This window comes from Cupressus sempervirens, chromosome 3 (genome assembly GCF_028749045.1).
Source record: "Cupressus sempervirens isolate cs-2001-9-10 chromosome 3, ASM2874904v1, whole genome shotgun sequence".
Lineage (NCBI taxonomy): Eukaryota > Viridiplantae > Streptophyta > Pinopsida > Cupressales > Cupressaceae > Cupressus > Cupressus sempervirens.
The window spans coordinates 9,784,542-9,807,840 of NC_143120.1; the positions used below are offsets into that span (position 1 = coordinate 9,784,542).

A 23,299-nucleotide genomic window follows, 5' to 3' on the forward strand; every position below is an offset into this window, starting at 1 on the left:
GTAGAGACAAATAAATAATTGTTTCCTAAAATATCTTGGTAAAAATTTTGATCTCTTTCCACATGTACTTAAAGGTATAGGTGAGATAAGAGAAAAGGAGGAATGGGCTAAAGAATTGAATGAATTAATGAGCATCAGGGTTAATATAGTTGTAAATGATAAAAAGTATATTTGGTTTTCTAGAACTACAAGGGAAGTGGTACAAGTACAATTATTTTTTTATTCTTTTAAACAAGTTTTTGAAGAAATAAGGACAATTGGAGGAAATGTCTTGAGAAAGGAATAAGAAATATTGAGTTTCAATTTACTTGATGATACACTCTTTGACAAGTGGGTAACTGATTATGCTCCAACATTAACATAGTTATTGAAAGAGGCAATTGAAGGAGAAAACATGGACAAGTCTATTGCTGCAGAAAAGGTGTAGTTAATTGAAGTATCAACACAAATAGAGAGATTAGATGAAGAACAACCAATTGCAACTATGGACATGGTAGTTCAAATTGATGGTATGGAAAGGGATCAACCAATTGTGATAAATATCTAGATCACTAAACCTGATACATCAAGTATAAGCCAAGTGTTTCCATAATTGGAAGAGAAATAGATGCAACAGAGCCAATCACCCAATATAGTGGATCAACAAGTAGTTGCTACAACAAAATTGGTCCCACCACAAGAAGATTAGTGATAAAGACATTTTGTTGTTGTAAGAAAGCACCAAATTTTTTCTTTTTGTGATATCAAATTTTTTTGTCCTTTTGTCTATCTTTTGTTCTAAGGATAGTTTTCCTTTTCCCTCTATGCCCATAGCTTGTTGCATCTTACATTATATAAGTGAGTTCCTAAGGCTAGAGGAGGGTCTGAAGTTTGTAAAAATTTTAGTGTTTATGCTATTTTCTACAATTGGTCCAGCTTTGTTTGTGTTAATTGTATGATGTATTGAATTTTGCAAGTATAAGAATATTAAATAACAAGTCTATCATATCTGGAGTTGTTATTGAGTTTATACTAGTAACATATTAGTTTCAAAGAATATTAATATAAGGAGGGAGTTCTGAATATTCGTGTCTCTAAATTCTATGTCAATTTTCATATGCTTGTTAATTTGATATTGAGTGAGAAAAGTTCATGCAACTTAATGCAACTTAGATAGGTTGTTGTCAATTTATTGTTGCTTTTAATTCAAGGAATTAAGTAATTTATTCCATAAATAGGGTTCAAAGCATTTGAGAGGGATATCATAAGAATGAGGTTTAGGGTTAATAGCTAATAATTTTAATTGCAATGCAATTATCTAGGTCAAGTATTTACTAGTGTGACTTTATACAACAAATGGATAAGGCACTGATCATAAGTTGTGATGCAAATTGATGCAATTGTTTGGTTACACAAAGCACATATAAATCAAATCAATTATTCTTTTATGTAATGAAGACTCAAACTGTTGGTCTTCACTTATTTGTAATAATAGTTTTTTGAATTATAGGGAGCTACTATAATCAAGGAGTTATTACAAATCTAAGAATAATTGTGACCATTATCTGCTATAGGGGATAGATCTGGAGAGAAGAGTGTGAATGAATGAACACTTAAAAGAATAGTAGAAAATATCCAGTCATTATCATCCCTAAGATGCACCCACCTTGGCCTTACACAGCCTAAAGTGTAGAGAGTCCCTATGATTTTGTGGAATTTGGTCTAGATTTGAAAAGAATTATGTTGAATATAGGAAGTAGATAACCCTTAGACTGAATCTTGTCTTCTACATCCAGTTTGCATTTATCACCATGTAAAATTGATAGGGATACATAAAAACCTTATTCCTTCCTTATATCCCAAGTCCTTTTCCTTCACATTGAATGGAAACTTTGAAGTTGCAACAATGTGATTAGATTATCTCTTTTTCCCTAATTCATTACTTAACTGTTAGAGGAGCTGCAAAGGCATGACATAGTCATCTCAATAGTTAGCATAACTCAGAAGGATAGCATCTAGTTCTAAGTCATGAAGTTATGACTAACCATACATTACATGGTCACAAGTTAAGTTATACCTTAAGAATACCTTAGGGGGCCCACAATTTTCATAACCATCAAATCTTGTTAGATGAATGGCTGACATATTCACACTTTCAGAAGATACACAAAGTTTAGCCAATGCAGGAATACAAGCTTTTGACATGTTTCTTGGTAAGCTAGGTTCATATGAGGTTCTCATCGCATTGTCACAATGGCTAAAAAAAAGTTAGGACTTTAAAAAATTAAGCAGGAAAAGCTTAAAAATTAAGTGGGAAAACTCTCACACATTCTTAAATATGTGAACCCACTTTTAGGAATCTAGGGAAAAAAGTCATTACGGTAACATAATTTTAGGGATTTCAAATGGATAACTAGATTTGTCACTATAATATGGACTGAATGAATCTTGCATCCATATTTCCTTCCATGATGATGACTATACTTGCTATCAAATCTCCTTGCAATCAACAACCTTTGAACTCACCTTCAATTCAATCTATACATATACATGTATACATAAAAGAATTTCATATGACTAGCTAAATTTTGTATTTGAATAATGCAGGGAGACATGACAAGATTTGTTGGATTCACAAACAATGATCTTGCAAGCCTTGTAAAGAAATTTGCAACATTGCTTAGTCATGTTTCTTATCTAGATCATGTCACTTATCCCCTATTAGGAACTACAACAACAATCAACCTTGATCAAGTACTCTTTTATAATTATTTTTTAACTACATTTCTATACTTTAATTCATATGAATACCAAATTTCTTTAATGCTCACCATTTTTGCTGACAGATATACTTGGCTCTAGGCATCTACAAATACAATATATCAATGTAAGTTACATAATCATCTATTGAATATCAATACAAATTTATGAATATCAATATTGAATTTTGCATTCTCTCTTAAATTATTCTGATTTGATCATTCTTTAAATCATATTTGAGATTTTCCATTTATTTTAGGGGAAGAAGTATCTAGGGATTTGAGGCTATGGATCTACAAATTCTTCTAGGAGTTAAAAAGATGTTGATCTTTAATTACAGGTGAGCATATAATAAGTTTTGATATATATTTCCTTTTTCTTTTAGACTACATATGCCTAATGTTATGAGTGCATTACTTCACAGGTTGGGGAGCTAATAGGTGGGAGCCAACGGGAGAAGCAATTGGAAGTTATTGAGCAATGGGTTGTCTTTTTTTGTTCTTTGTAAAAAAAATTGTTTGAAAAGTACTTTTTTTTCTGCATAACTTAGTTTGATGTATCGTTGTATCACTGCTAAAGAGCTATCTTAATTTGAGATAGCTACATTTACTTAGTTATTAAATTTTTTTTTCATATTTAGTTTTCAAAGGAATATCCCTTTGATAGATGTCAACTAGTGCATATTTAATTTTTGAAGGAGTATCCCTTTGATAGATGCATACTAGTTTTGATCAATGCATTGCATCAAAATGAGCTTTAGACTTTAAGTCGTAACAATGTGAAAGATAACTAGAGTAGTACATTTTGTACCATTGCAAGTGATGAAGGTTAAGTTAGGGTCAAGATGTCAATGATGCAGAATGCATTGTTCGCACTGTTGCAAAGAGTTAAGTGCAAACCAAGGTCAAGGATGCATAGCTATATAGTCATTGTTCACACCATCATAGGGTTTTTTTCTAATTTAAGAACCTAAGTCATGATGGTGTGATGATAATTAGTCTAGTAGTTATCACCATTTCATAGTAGTTAGTAGAAAGAAACAAGAAGCAATCATGATGGAGTAATCAATGGTTGAAAGTTGTCTTCACAACTTTATAGGTCTACATGGTCAATGAAGAAATAAAGTCATGAAGCTAGAATGGCATAAAATAGTTGGTTGTGAGATAATCATCTTTTCCTTTTTGGTGCTTTGGAATTGTTACACATTTCATGTCTGGCACTTGCAAAGCAATGGTTTTTTTTTTAAAGACAAGTTGGTCAAAATTTCTACCAATGTATCAACCAACATTGTTGGAACTTTTGACCAATCTTGGTGGAAATTTTGACCAAAGATTTGTCAACATTTTGACCAATGTATCAACAAAAAATGTTAGAACATTTTACCAATCTTGGTGGCAATTTCAACCAATGCATTCACCAAGATGCAATGAAAAAACAATTCAATTTCAACCAAATAAATCATTGACATTTTGATCAATACAAGCTTTTGTCAAAATTTTGACAATAAAAATACTAGAAAACCAATTGGTCAAAAATTAGACCAACATGGGTCAAAAATTTGACCAATTTTCATCAAAAAATGAGTCAAATTTTACTAGTGAGTATAAAATAACTCTGAAAAATAAAACCCTCTGAAAGAAAAAGAAAAAGAAAACAAATATGAAAGCCAAGACAAAATTCTCATAAACAAAAAAGAGGCATGAAGATTTGGAGCTCTGATACCATGTTGAATTTGATGAAAGATCAACCCCACAACTCCTAAGAATGACTTGCATGCAAACACCTATCACAGAAAGAGAGAGGCAAAAGCTATAGAGGTTGGAATTCCTAGATCCATAGATGAGACATTCTTGATGAGAAAAAAGATAGATTGCTATTATCAAAAGTGAATTGGTTAATAATAAAAAAGAGAGATCGTCCTTATAAAGGAGATTGAAACCCAAAAAAGGTCTAACCTAGGTTGCATCATAATAATTAATAAATGAATTAATTATTAGATGTCTAAAGTTTAGCTTAAGAAAACTAGAGTTAATTCAAAAATGTCTAATTACTCTAAAACCATGAACCTCATTGCAACCTTTTGGGTTGCAAGAATGATGGAGGGTCTATGATGAAATCATCAATGCCACTTACAACACTTGAACCCATAATGGAGGAGGGTTGGGGGTGTGAATGCCTACTGTCCCTTGAGCACCAAGGTTTGAGACATGCAGTGTTAGGAGCAAGGGGACTGAAGGCTTTGATAACACTAAGCTTGTGCTCGGTCTACCATTATCTAGGGGAGGAGAGCCTACCTTAGCTAGAGTGGAGCCCTTGCTTTTTTTTTACAATAGTATTCCATCCATCTTTTTTGGTAGCTAGAGTTGGCTTGGATTCTAGGACTAGAAAATGATTGTGTTCGAACAATTAACAATCCTTAATCTTGTGTTCTATGGACTGAGAATGATAGTAGGTATTTAGGAGGTTTAGGTAAAACACCTTCTAAGTCAAGGTGGTACAACCTATCTGTATTTCCACTAATTCTTTGAGGTCCCTAGAGAGGATGACCTCAACACATACCCTACACTAGGGCCAAGCATTGAAAAACTTGTCTAGCTCAATGGCTTACAAAAAGGACTAGCATGGAATAGGAAGCCCAAAGAGCTCCACCCATATAGGCACCTTAAGCTTGCAATTATTAGAAATAGAAAAATCATGTGACCAACACTAAAAAACTAGAAGAGAGGACTTGATAGTCTAAGGACCTTGAATAAAAACATGCTCATCTTGGCCATGGGTGCCAAAATGAAAAAGGAATAAGCCTTTGGTAAGGATTTGAATGCCTTCAAGGTGGACACCCTGAGGTTTCCATTGTGTCATTTTAGAAAATCTATCCACAACAAAAAATATGGAATCATACCCTCTTGATGTCTTTGGTAATCCATGAACAAAATCAATACTAATGTTATTCCAAGGTTTCTTAAGAAAAAAACTATATAGAATCTAGTATTTTGACTTAGCCCTTTTGCAACTTGAAAAATTCAACAAATTATTATAAACTTCTAAACATCCTTATACATTTGTTGCCAATAATAGTTATCCTTCAAAAAACTCAATTTCTTATCATTTCCAAAATATCCAGCCAATCCACCACAATGCTTTTCCTAATCAAATTAACTCTCATAGAACTTCTTGGTATATGTAACTAAATTCCTTTGAGCAACATACCTTTTTGAATGAAATACTAATCATACTTATGTGACCAGATAGATTTGGTACTCTACACTCTCTCTAGGCCTTACAAAAGTTAGGATCAATATCATACAATTCCTTCATTTCTTCAAAACCAAGAACTTCAACTTTCATCTTGGTCAACAAAGAACATCTTTTGCTCAATGCATAAATAACTCAATTAGTAACTCTACTCTTATGCTTGATCACAACTATGAAACACTGCAAGTACTCAACCCACTTTATAGGTCTGTGATTTAATTTATGTTGACTTCCTAGATATTGCAAAGCTTTATGATAAGTATACAACACAAAATCCTTAGGAATCAAATAATGTCTCCACTTCTTCAAGGCTTGAACAATAGCATAAAACTCTTGGTCATAGACATAATAATTCCTTTTAGCACCATTCAACTTTTCACTAAAGAAAACAACATGTTTACCTTATTGACTTAACATAGCTCCTATTTCACTACCACTTGCATCACATCCTACTTGAAATACCTTATTGAAATCAAGAAAATCTAATATAGGAAACTCAAAAACCTTTTTTTTTTAAGTCTCAAAACTCTTATCAGCTCCACGTGTCCACTTAAAATCATTTTTATCTCCTCTCATTGTCTTAGTCATAACATTGCAAACAAAACTAAAAAACCTTATAGACTTCATGTAGAAACTAGCTAAAGCATGAAATGATCTTACCTCACCCACATTCTTAGGTGTACACCATTCCAAAATTACTTTAACCTTCTCACGATCGATTCTCAAACTATCATCTAAAATTGCAAATCCCAAATACATAATCTCCTCTTGCATAAAGGAACATTTTTCAAGTTAATCAACAACTTCTTCTCTTTCAATCTTGGCAATACTTGTCTAACATTCTCAAGATGTTCTTTCTTAGTCTTACTAAATATTAGAATATCATCCAAATAAACAATCACAAACTTACCCAAAAATATCATAAGAAATTCATTCATCAACCTCATGAAAGTACTAGGTGTATTGTCAAATTGAAAGACATTACCAACTATTTATACAAATCATATTTTGTCTTGAAAGAAATCTTCCATTCATCACCTTCTTTGATTCTAATCAAATGATAACCACTCTTCAAATAAATCTTGGTAAAATACTTTGCTCCACTCAAACAATCCATTATGTCATGCATCCTTGACATAGAACATTTATATTTCACTATGATCTTATTAATATCTCTAAAATAATTCTCCATTCTTCTTAGGTGCTAATACAAAAGGTGTAACACATGGACTCAAACTTTCTCTGATCAAACCTTTCTATAAAAAATCATGCACTTGTTTATTAAGTTCTTTATTCTTTATAGGTTTCCATCTATATAGTGCTCTATTTGACAAAATATCTCCAGGAATCAATTCCATACAATGACTTATACTTCTTACAAGTGGTAAACCATCAAGTATATTCTCTACAATAATTTATTTATACTTATTCAAGAAGATTTCAATTTGTGCTATCACTTGTTTAACATTGTTAGCTTCTACTGTCACTTGGTTACTACTAGCACAACTCACTTTTCTAGGAATTATGGGAAAATAGATTTGATTCTTCTTCATTTCATTTCAAATTGCTTCCCATTGACCATAAAAACTTGAACAATCGTACAATTAACCTCATCTAGACATTAAATCAAAGGCAATAATACTTTCTTTCTCCCATGCACCCAAGGAGTATATTGATTCAATCTTCCATCATGTATAGCATATCTATCATATTGCTAAGGTCTACCCAACAAAATATGACAACAATCCATAGGCATAACATCACATAGAACTTCATCAAAGTAATTTCGAATCTTGAACTTCACAACACATTGTTCACTTACCAATATCTTATGCTTATCCTTAATCCATAAAACATGATAGGGTTTAGCATGCTTCAGCCTCTACAACTGCAACTTTGTAACTAGCTCCTCTGATGCTAAATTTTTTGAAGTTTGACTGTTAATGATCACTTTGCAATATTTTCCAATCATCTTATATATAGTCTTGAAAAGAGTTCTCCTTAGGAAAAGTTCCTCAACAATTCCCTTATTACACAAAGTTCTTCTCACCATTAGATTTTCTCCAACCTTAGGCCCACTTGGTGAACCCTCAAGATCTCCTTGAATCATAGCATTTCTATTACCTTGTTCATTCTCACTAGAGTATCTAGAATCAAAGGATCTATTTCCTTCTTTACCACATTTGAAACAATTACTAAGAAAATAACCTCTAGAATAAGAATTACCTCTTCCTCGGTAAAAACTAGTAACTCCTTAGTATGAATTACCACCTTTCTATTCGATCTTACCTTTGTCATCCATTTTCCATTTAGACTTACACTTTTCTTGCATAGAATTGTTAGATCTACTACTCTCTCCATAAGATCTTCCTGTTCCTCTCTAGAATCTACCACCTCTTTCTCTTTGTCTTTGTTCATCCTTCTTTATCAAGATCTCCTCATCTTTCAATGAATATTGGTATGATTCTTCCACACTTTCTAATTTCACAAAATTTATCTCATCTTGAGTTCTACATCTCAATCCATTTAGATACCTTGAAACTTTCTCAACCTTATCATCCACATGTCCATATCTAATGTCCAATCTATAGAATTCCTTAGTATACTCCTTCATAGTCTTATCCTTTCGTATCAAATTTTGCATCTTTCTCAACAAGCTAACTTAGTAATCAATAGGAAGGAAATTTATTAACTCTGTTCACCATTTTTAGCCAAGTCATGACCTTATCCTTTGTCTATCACTTTGCAAATGCTCCCACCACAGTGAGGTATGGCCTTTAAAACTAGTGATTTCAATTTTCACCTTCCTATTGTTAGGAGTGCCTTGAAACTCAAGGAACTTCTCCATATCAGAGATCCAATCCAACAAAACATTGGTGTCCAATTTTCCATCATAAGGAGAAACTTCTACAATAGGCTTTGAATGTGCCCTAGACAACACTCTCAATGATATTTACTCATCTTGATCTTCTTCAAGTTCTAGATTAGGGTTTAGTGTCATTTCTTATCAACACTCACATCATCAAGATGTGCTCCTCTCCTATGTGTTTTCTCTATGACATCTAATCTAGCTGTAATTTGTCTCAACATGTCCATAATAGTAGTGTCAATATTTCCTCTACCTTGAACCATATTTACAAAAAGGGCCCTGCAAGATCGTAACCTCTACAAGTTATCACCAAGTTTCAGTATTAACTGGCAATGTTAACTGAGTTTTAGTATTAACCAACACTATTAACCAAGTTTTAATATTAACCAATAGTGTTGATTGAGTTTTAGTGTTAACCAAGAGTTTTAACCAAGTTCCAACGTTAACTGAGTTCTAGTGTTGATCGAGTTCTAGTGTTAACCAAGTTCCAGTATTAACCAAATTCTAGTGTTGACTGAGTGTTCCTTCGTGTGCCAAGTGAACGTGATGTTTGGTTGCTTCTTTGACCGAGTCTATTTGTGATTGGTTCTTAGTTTGAGATGACTTATGTATTTAATTGTGATCATGAATTTAATGATAGGATCTTGTCTTGGGATGTGTGAAGACCATTTTAAGGTTGGCCTTTCTTTTATGTAATGATCTAGAATTTTCTCTAAGCCATTTTGACAAGTATAAGTAGGGGTATTTGGTTTGGGTTAGGTATAACTTAGATATTTCAGAGCAGATTTTTTCAAAAATAATTTTTTAAGCTAGATCATGGATCTTGAAGTTATATTTTGTACCAATTCATAATCTAGAAGGCCTTACAACTGGGCATGTATGTTGATAACTTGATGAATCAGTAAAGTTTTTTCTTTCTCTCTCTCCTTGGTGGTTTTCTCTATGTATTTTTCTTCTGTTGTGTTTACTTGGCAAGGTGTTTGGATAGTTAGGTGCACCTTAGGCCCTAGCTATTCATACCATCCTTGCGTCAAAAACCCATCAAAACCTGCTACCCTAATGTATGAAAATGCCAGGAACTAAATGAAAAAAATCCCAAATTGAAGAACCATCGACATAGCCTGTAGGGAGAAATGACACTCAAGGAACCCTTGCAACATCTAATAGATTCACAATGTGAATGTACCATTAAATTTGACAAAATCTGCATAGCTTCTATGCAACTAGAGACATGGATTAAACTCATGCATCAGGGTGGTCTCATCAAAATCATGGATATGTGGTAGTCTTGACCATAGCTAAATAGTTACCAAGGCATACATTAAATATGAAGACATATATACCTATTATTGGACCTTGGCAATTTGGAGCTAGTTGGAAACATTATCACTAAGAATCTGACCCTATTCTATACATTCTCCTTTAACACATATGATTTTGACCATGTAGAAAAAGAGCTCCACAAAATTTAGAGAATTATGATTTCCTTTCAAATGATGCAAAAGCACCATTATATCAATAATCTCTTGCTTTAGGTTTGTCTCATATAATACCTTTAACACTTTTCTCTTTCTACTTCAGGGGGTCTAGAACCAGGTAATCATCATGTCTCCTCTCTGTGGTGTCTTCCCATCATGAAACATAGAAGCTGAGTTCTAGAAACACATGTACATGTATACATCCCTCATTGACAATCTAAAGCTATTTTGTAATGTGTTCCAATTGAGGGTTAGCAAAACTTTGTCTCCTAGCATTTTGATATGCTTGGTGTCTAGATTGAAATGAGTTATGCACTCATAGATTAGCTCTGGTGTTTGCACTACAACAAGAAAATCAACCACCTCAATGAAACTCCTTTCCTTCAAACTCTATATGATAGGGTGAATTGGGCCCACATTCAATCTTTGATGCAAATTAACCAGATCATAAAACCTCAACAAAGTATCACGTAAATTTTTCACTATTCGATCAATTTTGTTGAGTCTACAATAACCCATAAACCTCACAACCATGTCTTTTATAGCAGTCTGAGAAGTAACTTACAGATTTCAAACATAGTCGTTAGGTAGAAAAATGATAACTTTTCTAGGCGAATCTTACTTTATAAATTCACTTTTTGATTATTGGTTAAAAATCTTGGCAATCAAGTTTTCATTAAATTCTGGTATGCTTGAGGCCTTCAATGATCAAATTTGCATTAACTCCTAATTCAATGGGAAAAAAATGATATCACTCACACCTTTTCGAGTATGACCCATTGATGGAAAAGATCCAATATTTTGAAACTCTACCAGCTTACAATGGGGAATCCATAATTATGTCTTCCTGACATGAAATTTGGCTAAGGCATGGTGATGCTTTTGAGCTATGGGTTTTTAGCTTTTGATAAAGACTATTTCTTTTTTGGCTTTGGAGATCTTCTCACATCTTTTCCAAATCTCTTGGTACTTAGCCATTTTTTCGTTTTGGATATCTTATAACAATTATCCTCTTTGAAATCCTCTCTAAACATTTCACTTCCCTCACATCTTTGGAAAGTGAAAATCCACAAACAAAACTTGGTGGACTTGGTCACTTTTCCACTTTCAAAAAATTGAGGATCACAGCCACTAGAATTTAGGTTAACTTGAAAATAGCTTCTTCCTAAATAATCTTTACACTCGAATTTTTCTTCCCTTTGAAAACTTCAAAACTTTCCTCTCTTTGTAATACATTGCACTCTACAACAATATGCCTGACACTTCTTTAGGACTTAGCTGTTGGAACAACCTCCTTCACATTTCAAGAACTCCTTGAGATTTTTTTTCTTTTGGTCAGGGGAGAAGCAGAGAATTTCATCAGGGGGAATCCTAAGCACTTATAAGGAAGAAAAACACTTAGAAAACCCAATAACCCATGTGCACACTAAACAAAGGGATTCTACACTTAAAGAAAGTAGATGAAATGCTCATGCACTAAGATAAAAAAAACTAACAAAGGGAAGCAATGGTGTCTCGATGAGAAGCAATTCCTAGCCAAACCTAACATAAGGGTTAGAATTATTTTAGCATGGATTTGGTAACTAAGGGGAGTGCTTAAAAAAGGGATGACCAAAAATGGGACAATAGATCCATAGATGAAGAACTTTTATTTTCATAATTCTAATTTCTTTCTTTAGATTGATTATCTTGTGACTTCTTATAATATTGTTTTCCTTTCAATACAAATGCTTGAGATTCAACATCAAATGATTTTTTTATTTAACTCATCTTTTCTCTTCTTGGACTAACTTAGCACACAATTCTTTAGACTTTATATTTTTTAACTTATCTGTTGTATCTAAAGCCCTTATAAATGATTGGTAAGATCCCATAAAACTTTGTAATATAATTTGCACAAAATCTCTTTCATCCATATATCAGGCCAAGAGAGTCAAGCTCATTTTTCTTTTCCTTTATTTTTCTTAAATGTGGAACTATCTCTTGTGATCTTGATAATTTCATATTATATAACTTAGTAGTGAGAGATAAGATCGATACATCACCTAAATTTTGATATAGATCCTTCAAAATTTTCCTTACTTTGACTCCACTTCTTTTACTACAAACTATTGGAAAAACCTCCTCCAAAAGTGTAAGCTTGATTAGTGTTGCTAACTTCTTGTCCCTTCTATCCCAATTATGTTGATCCTTTCTTGGATTTGCAGGCCATTGTTCACTACCAATCACAATTTCCTAGCAATTTTGAAGAGTTAGAGTGATTTCAATATGAGATATTAATGTAATTTTTTCTCCTTTTTAGAGTGATTTCTGAATCATAGTAAATTTTCCCATTAAATTTAATGGTGAGAAAAGTGACATGGAGAGATTCCATTGTAAAATTATCTCCATTTTGGATGAGAACAAAAGATATTTAAAAAGAAAATTAATACCCAAATTGAATTTGAAGTTTTATCACCAAATTGTTAAAAGAACTCTCTTTCTCTTGCTAGAATATTCGTCTTTTACCAAAAGAAATGTTAGTGATGCTCACTCCAAGATTACAACTTGCAAATATTAATATTCATACAAAAGACATGTATGCACAACCCAAAAAATATGAATAGATCCTGATACCATGTATTGGACCATTAAAAATGATATAACACTCAAATAGAGAGAAAAGTATCACAGAGAAGTAGAGACAAGATTAAATATAGCAGTGATGTGCACTAAAAACTGGAACTTTATTTAATAAAAAATGTCAATTTTTTGTTACATCCATATATGGGGCGTGGTTGGTCTATTTATAGATTTATGCAGCCTTTAGAGAATTTTGTTGAAGCTATGATGAGAAAAACCTCTAGAGTCTTCCTCATGAATGGATGTTTCTAGGTACTGTAATGAATGCTCAACTATTGCATTATTAAATAAACATTATTTTAACAGTGTAACACTTTTATGCACACCAAGTAACCAGGATTCTATATTCACTCAATAGTAAATCTTATCTTATAAAGGATTTTCACGTGGAAGAAATGATGTATTTGTTTATCATTTTGTGGCAGTGCACCTATTTGATTTTACTATATCATATAACTTATAGGCATAATTGACCTAATTAGTGCTCTTATTTTTTCCATAATATGGAGGTTCATCATAATACTTCCTAAATACCAAATTTCAATAAGCTCACCATTGCCAAATACTAGTAAGAAAAAATGAACTAGCTATAATTTTTTTTTCTTTTGTCATAGTCAATAAAAACAAAATGACACTATTCCATGACTTATTATGGTTTTACGCTTCTTAAGGTGCATCTCCCATCTTGATTATTAGGGGTCCAATCAATTGAACAAGTACAAGGTAGATAACTAAACAAAGAGACACACTCCTCTTGTTTTGTACTATGTGTTAGTTTCTTGATATCCCCTACTATCCTTGGGATGAAAGGTTGTCCCTAGCCAAACAACCATGAAAAAGAAATGACTTAAATTAAGAAAACAAAATTTTTTTATTGAGTATTGATAATGAATTCTCTTGGCCTCCATTTACTAGTTAAACAAATTGTAAAACTCTAAAATAAACTAGTATGACAACTATTGATTTTAAGAAGCAACATACAAAGAAGGAGAAACAATATACATAAAATAGAAAATCAAAAACTTTGTTTGTGAATAGAGGAAACTGTTTTTTGGGCAAAATAAACTGTATTTCATTATTCTATTAGCTTATGCTAATGAAAGATATTACAACATTTATGTGAGAAAACTATACCTATTTAGAAACCTATGATGACAATCCTTTAGTTAAGGACTTCCTACAACAATTTGAACAATACATAAATTGATCCTTGTTTCATGCAAAATTCATTGAAATGTATGACAATGGATAAAAGCATAGATCTGTGTCACCTTTTAAGATACCAAAACCTGTTTTGGTCAAATCTCATTTCTCTATCAAAACTCATTTTTTTTAAAACTAAAAAATACCATTTTATAGATCTCAGATTCAATATCATCATTATATAAATTTTAGAGTGTTTTGATACATTATAATATGTTATAATTTCAAAATATTATAAGTTGATATTCTAACATTTTAGAAGACGTTTCGTCAAAAAAGGAAAAAGAAATAGTAAATCATATCAAAAAAATTTAAAAATTATATCTCTCTAGAGGAGAGAGTCCTCCTTAGGAATATGTAATTTTTTTCAAAATGGTGTAGATTTCTTAGGAAAGTTTTGACGGGGAGAAAAACTATTGGATTTTGATAAGGTCAAACTTGAGTACCTATAAAAAAGAAAATATTAATAAAAAATAATTATTTTCTTTTTTGTTCCCTAGCTATACATGTCATCTATAAGATATTTTCAAATTAGAACAAAAAGAAATGATTTGCATATACTTGTTTGATGGGAGCTACACCCTATATTTTTTACAATTAAAAAATGGACTTCAAAATTTTAAAAAAATGAATGAATTCTTACTCAAAAAAATTCTAAAAGTTATAGACATAAAACTCATCTAATTCTACACATTTCATGTGTTTACATCATCTTCAAAATCTAAGCACAAATATCATTTTTCATGTCATTAAAGTTGAATAGTTGCATTGATATTCTTTTCCTTTATAAAAGGTGACACAATTTTTGTGCTTTTGCTCTATGGTGCAAATTCTTAATTGATTATCTAAACATGAGAGCTAACTAAACTAAACTAATACATTAAAGTAATTGATTATAATAATAAAAACTAATCAATTAATAATGTTGTTTGGTGGAACTCTAGTTTGGGTTTCATGCTACTCTTCTAAATGCGACCTGTCAAGGATTGTTTAATATCATATTTTCTTTAAAAAATATGATTCCAACAAGAATTAGGATAGCTTGTTGGTAGGATATCAAAATTTCAATTTTGGTAGTGTGTGAGCATTTCTTCATTTAGGTTCTAACTGATTTGATGAAGTGATGTGTTGGAAATAGTGTAGCATGTACACGGTTGAAGACATGGGTCCTATCTAAGTGTTAATTGGAAAGTTTGATAGAAGTTACTTTAATACCACAATACTTTTACATATTACACAATTCATTCATGTTCTAAGTTTTACATGTGTGCATGTAAAACATACATCATGTGTCTATTCCCTCCTCTTTAAGCACCCTCTCCAATCTGGAGTCCCTTGATCTCAGTTCAAACAAATTAAATGGCAGTATTCTGCCTACTCTAGGGAATCTTTCCAAACTGCAATTTCTTGATCTAAGTTCAAACAGATTGAATAGCAACATTCTGTTTACTCTAGCGAATCTCTCAATCTTGAATTTTCTTGATTTGGAGAATACTTCTCTGAGCGGTCCAATCCCAACTTCCTTTGCTAAGCTATCTGACCTAGGGTGGGTTGATTTATCCAACAATAGATTAAATGGAACTTTCTCATTGTTTATTTTGAACAATTACACCAAACTTACTACTTTGGATCTCTCAAGCAATACATTGACCATAAAAGTAAGTGCCTCTATCATTCCCAAATTTCAGCTTGGATACTTAGCTTTATGTGACTGTAATGTTGGAGCAAACTTCCCTACATTTATTTCAATGCAACATTTTATTCAATATATAGATCTGTCAAACAATTCTCATAGAGGTTTTATTCCAAATTGGCTTTGGGGATTCACAAATATTCAGTACATAGATCTTTCAAATAACTTTCTTGATGGATCAATTATAAAACCAATAGATAAATATACACAAAATCTCTAATTTCTTTCTTTAGCTGGAAATAATCTTTACGGCTATATTTCAACTTCTATCTTTAAACTAAAGAGTTTGGAAATTTTAGATTTGTCAAATAATAAGTTCAATGGAAAAATACCCCAATGTCTTAAGAATTGTGCTATATTGACTATCTTAAATTTAGAGAAGAATAATTTACAAGGGAAGATTCCAAATATATGTAAGGGAATGGGTTCTCTTGAGACATTGAAATTAGGAGACAATACATTTGAAGGGTATATTCCATCATCTTTTGGAAAATGTAGAAATTTACAAATCCTTGATTTAAGAAACAATAATTTGCAAGGTAACATATCAAGATGGGTTGAAACCTTGGTCAATCTCCAAATTTTAATTTAAAAAAAAAATAGTTTCAATGGTCCAATACCATTACAATTAACCAAATTGCAAAATCTTCAAATTTTGGATATGTCCAAAAATAAATTCTTAGGGACCATTCCAAAAGACTTTATGAAGTTAACCACAATGGAAAATCAATCAGAAAATATAAAAAATGCTTGAACATCAGGCTCCTAGTTTTCAAGCATCAAACTATTATGTAGATGAAATAACAGTTTACAATAAAGGGCAGATTATGGAGTTTATGAAAATTTTGATATTAGTGAAATGTCTTGATCTTTCTAGCAATAATTTATCAGGTAGCATTCCTTGGGATTTTGGATCACTCAAAGGTTTAACTATTTCAACATTTCAAGAAATCATTTTAGTGGAGAGATTCCTAAGTCTATTGGAGATATGACACTACTTCAATCACTTGATCTTTCTCAAAATAACTTATCAGGGGCAATTCTTACTGAGCTACAACTTCTCACATCCTTAAATTACTTTAATGTCTCCTACAATAACCTATTAGGAAAGATACCACAAGGAGGAAAATTGATGACATTTGATTCTACATACTTCAACAACAATCCAAGTCTATGTGGTCTACAAATATATGTCTCGTGTTCAAGTAACCCTCCTCATTCTCCAAACACACATGAGGAAGATGGTGAAAACTCAGAGGATGATATATGGTGGGATATTGGAATTGCATCGGGATTTGCATCTGGATTTGTAATGTAATGGGAATGTTGTGTCTCAACAGAACATGGAGTATCCCATGCATTAACATCATGGATGATATTATCCTCTCTCTATTTTAAATATAAAGAGAGCATTTGTATGTTGTATGATATTGTTAGAATTTGCAACTCAGTAGCTTATATATTATACTATAAGTTTATTTATGATAAAGCATTTAGATTATGAAAAACATTTTCCAATATTAATAAAGTTAATTAATATTGTTATTTCAATTACTCAAGGAAAAAAAAACATAAATATAAAATTTGATATAATGTTTTTTTATCATGAATCATTATAAAAATACTTTGAAGAAAATTAGTCTTAATATTATTATTTTTATTTATCATTATTATATTGTTATCTTAATGCTTTGGAATTATGATATTGTGTTCAAATTGATCATCTACTACATTAAAATATACTAAAATATGAGCATGTGTGGCCTATTGAAATAAAATACAATACTATCATCTAAAAACTCTACTATTTTATTTTTAACAAGGCCAAAATTTGGGGAAAGTTGAGAAATGAGCGTGTTCATAAAATGTATGGTGAAGAATGGTGTGTCAAGCAAGGAAGGTACATTAAAAAAAACTTGCATAGGAATTTATGTCATCTAAAAATAATTTAATGCGATATTTTTTTGGCTTGAAGGAATTCAAACCATGTGCTAATATTGTACTTTTCCTCATTTACAATTGTTGAATAATATGATGTCTATGTTTAGTTATTTAATATGAAATTTTAAAATAATTGATTTTAAATATTGGATATAAACAAGTAGAGGACACAATACAAAAATGAGATTGGTGGATTTAAAGAAAACACGCTCTCAAACATAGAAGTTGTTGTAATAAAATAATTAGATATTATAGAGATAAAAGGAAATTCATAATTAGGTCACACTATGATTAGACATAAATATTTCAAAACTATCAACCACTAATCTATATTGCACACTATTATTCTAGAGGTATTTTCAACTGCACAACACTACTCTTTACTAATCACTATTGAAATATATGCTCAAAATAAATCTATACAAGATCAGTGGTAGTTCCCTAACAACTTATTTAATTATTTAATGTTGTCAATATAACTTTCATATCTATAGGAAATATGTCAAGTCTTTTAGATATATAAAATGTATATTTGCTAATGGGTGTCAATTACATAATTGTATGGAAATTTAAGGTGTACTCTTTCTTTGTGACAATCTTTTTGATTTACCAATATGTTTCACTTGTATGTTCATGTTCTTTATTCTTATTTTGATATCACAAAAAATCACGCCCCTCTGTCTTTTCCATGTGAAGTTAATGTAGATATCATGAACATAGTTTTATGTAAAATAAAGTGAGTTTCTTATGCTCCTCTATCTTTTCTATGAAAAGTAGCTGAAATAGAGTTAAAATCTAAGAATGGGAAGGAAGCCACCAAACCAGCTACTAAAACTACAAGATTTTAAGGCTACTTTTGATGCAAATTATTTTGATGTGATAATTTCACATAGGTCTTTTTAATTTTTCTTTGCTACAAAAGCATTTGAAAATAGAATCACCCTTAAAGAAATATAATGGAAAGAGAATCATATCAAAATTATTCCTGCTTAGGTACAAATTCTTAATTTATCTCTAGAATATAAGATACGAGTTAGGTTTTTATAAGATTGATCCTATCCTTTTGAAATAATTCTACATCCCTTCTAAATTATGTTTATTAATGGATAGGGACAAAGATTTACCCTCTTCCCTTAAATTCATAAGAAGAAATAGAAAATGGATTGAAAATAACTTCTATGAAGACAACAAAACCATCAACTTTGTAAAGCTAATGACATTGCATATAACTTTCACAAATTCTTAAATTGTGTGTCTGGGGTCTTTTCTATTGACATGGATCCAAGAAGATAGGATTCTATCATTGTCTCTAGAAGTTGAAAAAGGTAGAAGTCAAGAAAAGTCCCAATCCACATAAACTTGTATGGAATTAGCATCTTTAATTTAAAATATTTCATATTTTCCAAGACTTTTCCGAAGAATTCATAAATATAAAGGGTTTAAAATTAGTTATTTTCCCACAAATTGTTAGAAACGGGGAAATAGTTTGGTGAAAGGCTTGGACTATTTGGAAAATCAAAAGAAGGAAGTATTTATTTGGCCAAGAAAATAGGTTAAAAGTATGCAACTAGGTATCTATAATCAAGCCGATAGTGGTTTGCAAAAATATTCGTACACAACAAAAATGTCTAAAAAGCATTCTAAGACATCAATTCAAAAGTAGGAGAGGCTCAAATGAACTTGGCAAGCAAAAGGTATAGAGGAAAAAAAATTTAAGAGGAGGGAATTTTATCTATTTTCAAGATTCATTTTCTTATTCACGAAATGGGAAACATTTTTTGGAAATGTATTCTTGAAATACAATCTAAGATTGTTGAATAAATAACATACCAAGTTCTCTTAGAAGACTATGGCATGGTACTACTAGAATCTCAAGTTAACAATGCTCAAAACTTATCTGTGAATGATAAAAGGGGGGAAAATGAAAATCTTGCCAAATCCTTAATAGGCAATCAATAACTAGTTTCAATTAATTCATAACTAAAGCCTAAGGATGTAGGAGCAACGTTGCTAGAAAATATGATCTTGGAAAACCTTGGATTAGTAAAGCGCAAAAGTAGGATTGCACCCCATTGAAAAATAAAATGGGCAAAAGAAGATCCTTAGGGGGTACTAGTGAGAAAAGAAATCCAATTTATGGGCATCTCTATAAACAAGAGACACCTAAAAGCACAAACTTAGGGAGGAGGAAATAAAACATATTAATGAAAAAGGAAAATTAGGAAGCCTCCAAAACCTTACCTCAATCAAAAAAGTTTAAAGACATTGTAAATAAGTATTTTAGGAAACACATTCTGGAAAGATCTATAAAAAATTTCAAAAAGTGGTGCTCTTTGTGAATTTTTAAATAGTAGTTTGTAGTTAATTTCTTCATATTTATCTAGTCAAGAGATGAAATTTTTTTCTTTATCTAGTAAACATGACAAGCTTAAGTTATTATATGTTGAAAAACTAAATAGTGATATTTAGGATTTAGGTCGATTTGTCTAGGTTTAGATTCCTCCTTTTGAACATATAAACATGAATGAAAACTATAGTAAGAAAAAGAAAGACATTAAAATTGAAGAATGAAAGTTGAGAAAAGGAAATATTATAATAGAGGGGATTCATTTTGGGCTCGGTAGCATGTAAGAGTGATGTAACACCCCAACCTTGCTTCCAAACCCCAAGCTCTCTCAGGGCTACCTTAGGTCATTCACTAGACCCACTAGGGCTTCTTCACACCCTATGCTCACTAGGACCTTGCTCAAGAGATCCTAATCCTTCAGTTGGGGGCACACCAACAAAGTAACATCAAATTTCTTACTAGCCGACTCTAGTCCGCTACTAACCCTCAGGTCCATCTATAGCTCCAAGGGTACTAGTTCTTCATCCAGGGTTTGTTTAGACTCCTTCTAACGTCCATGACCCTAAAAAATGCTGATTTCATAGGTGTATTCAATCTACTAGGGAAAATATACCAAATTGCTCCAAAAAGGCTACTAGGAATTAACCCTCCTAAATAGCTGGAAACACGATTTCTTGAAAAAATTCTTAACAACCCTAAAAAAAAATTACATTTTTGGATACCCTTTTTGGAGTACTTCAAAATTTTGTGATTCTTCAACCCCCAAACTATCCATACAACCAAAGTATAGTTTTAGGCCAAAAAAGAGGATTTCAAGTGCTTTATCGCTGTTGTGATGGAAAACCACCTTGGAAAATATTCCAAGACCTCTCCCTTGGACTGAAGCAAGTATATACCTTTTATTTAGTTTTTGTGTGGCTGGATTGAGGTGTTTGCATGCTCAATCCCCTCCATAGCTCATTTTTCCAACTGTGATTCCTAGCCAAGTTGCATTTGGCTTGCTTAGGGAATCACTTTAAAAATTCTTTATGTGCTTCCCATGGGCTCTCCTTTCCTATACATAATTTACAAGGAGTCTAGTTCCAAATCCCAAGAGGCTGTACATTTTATACGGTGGGAAAAGGCCCTAAGAGTCCATTTTTTGTTCGCTGCCCAGTTCAGAACAGCAACCTGCTAACTTACAAAATAATTTATTCAACCACACACAACTCTTTGTAACAACACAAAAACTAAAACCAAAATTGAAAGAAAACTAATACTAACACTTCAAACTTAGAAAAACCTAAGTCTGATTTGCACAAAGCATGAAAAAGACTCCAAAGCAAGAAACTGTTGTAAAGTAGTAAAAATGCTGATTACAATTCTTAAACTCTCATTTCTCCTTCCTCCAACCTCTTGAAAAGGTTGAGTTCAACCTAATATAGGCTTATCATGGACGTTTCCAACTACATTAAGTGGTTAAAGGTCTCCCACAAAGAAGTTTCTCGTTTTGCATAAAAGTTACAAAAGTTGTTAATGACAACTTTGCAAAAAAAAGAGCAATTTTTACAATTTTGCAAATTATCTATCCAAAATTGCTCTACTTGCTACCAAAATTTCCAAAAGGCTTAAGATGGATCCAAAAAACCTAATAAGGACCCTTAAACACTTTCTTTCCCTATTTGGCTCTCAAAAACCAAAAATTCTCTATTGAGCCAAATGAGCAATTTTTAGCAATTAGGAGCAATATTGCATTATGGGGCTCTTCTAACCTATCTAACCTCACCTTAGGACCTAGTTGATCCTATTATTAGAATATTGATGTGGCTATAATCACTATAAGCCAAAAATAAGGAAATACCTAGGTTTCACGCTTAGCCTACCTAGGTGCTCCTGCACCATACTCCCCTCCAACAAAGAACTCAAGGTGGATCAATTTGCAACAAATCTAGAGGTATGCCAACCTTCTTTAAATCTATCTCAGAAACCCATGTAGCCTCTGAAACTGGTTTTTCCTTCCATTTGATGAGGTGTTCCATGTACACCTTGTGCCTTGTAGTCTTCTTTACCCTTGAGTCTAATACCTTTTCTACCTCCAACTTGGTGTTTGTAGGTGCTGCAATAGGTTCAAGATCTTCATGAACATTTGGACTGATCTAAGATGAGTCACCTTTTTATGTCACCAAGTCTTGCACATTAAAAATAGGGGATATGCCCAAATTGGAAGGTACATCTACCTTATAGGCATTTTCTCCATATTTAGCCAATATTTTGCAAGGTCCTACCCTCTTCATTTGTAGCTTAGTAGGAATACCTTTTTGAAGCCTTGATTTTTTCAAATGGACCATCACATAGTCCCCAATAGCAAACTAAACATCCTTCTTCTTTTCATCCATGTTGGCTTTGAGTTTTAGAGTGTTGTCTTGAATAGTCTTCTTGACTTTCTCCTGAATCTCCTTCATGGTTTGTACAAAGTCTTTAGCTTGACCACTAATCTGATCCATGTTTCCAAGACACCTTAGTTCACACACACCTCTTGGATGCATGCAATAAACAATTTCAAAAGGACTCTTTTCGGTAGTCCTATTCTTGCTATCATTGTAGGCATATTCCGCTTGTGGGATGATAACATCCCAACTCTGACCATACTCCTTAGTTAGGCACCTAAGAAGGTTACCTAAAGTCCTATTAACCACCTCAGTTTGACCATCAGTTTGAGGATGGTAAGCTGAACCAAAAGACATGTTAGTGCCAAGCTTCTTCCATAAAGTCTTCCAAAAGTGACTCATGAATTTCACATCTCGATCCAACACAATGCTTAATGGAAGTCCAGGAATCCTTACAACCTCTTTGAAAAACAAATGAGCTATATGACTTGCATCATTAGTTGTCTTACATGTAATGAAATGCCCCATTTTACTAAATCTATCAACAACAACATAGATGCTATCATATCCTTGCTTAGTTTTAGGAAAACCTACAGCAAAATTCATGCTTACACAATCCCATGGCCGGTTGGGAATTGGTAGAGGCTGATAAAGACCTACATTGCTCATTCCTCCTTTTACCTTCATACACACCATGCATTGCTCCACATACTTGGTTACATCTTTGACCAATTTAGGCCAATAATAGAACCTTTGCACTAGTTCTATTATCTTGATGATACCAAAATG

General features: G+C 32.2%; 2 pseudogenes; both read left to right on the forward strand.

Annotated features, from left to right (window-relative positions):
• The first annotated feature begins 2,113 nt into the window (after positions 1-2,113).
• LOC149564465 (uncharacterized) lies at positions 2,114-17,254 on the forward strand (annotated as a pseudogene).
• Positions 17,255-17,704: 450 nt separating this feature from the next.
• Positions 17,705-23,299, forward strand: part of LOC149564466 (uncharacterized) — a 44,522-nt pseudogene continuing 38,927 nt past the window's right edge.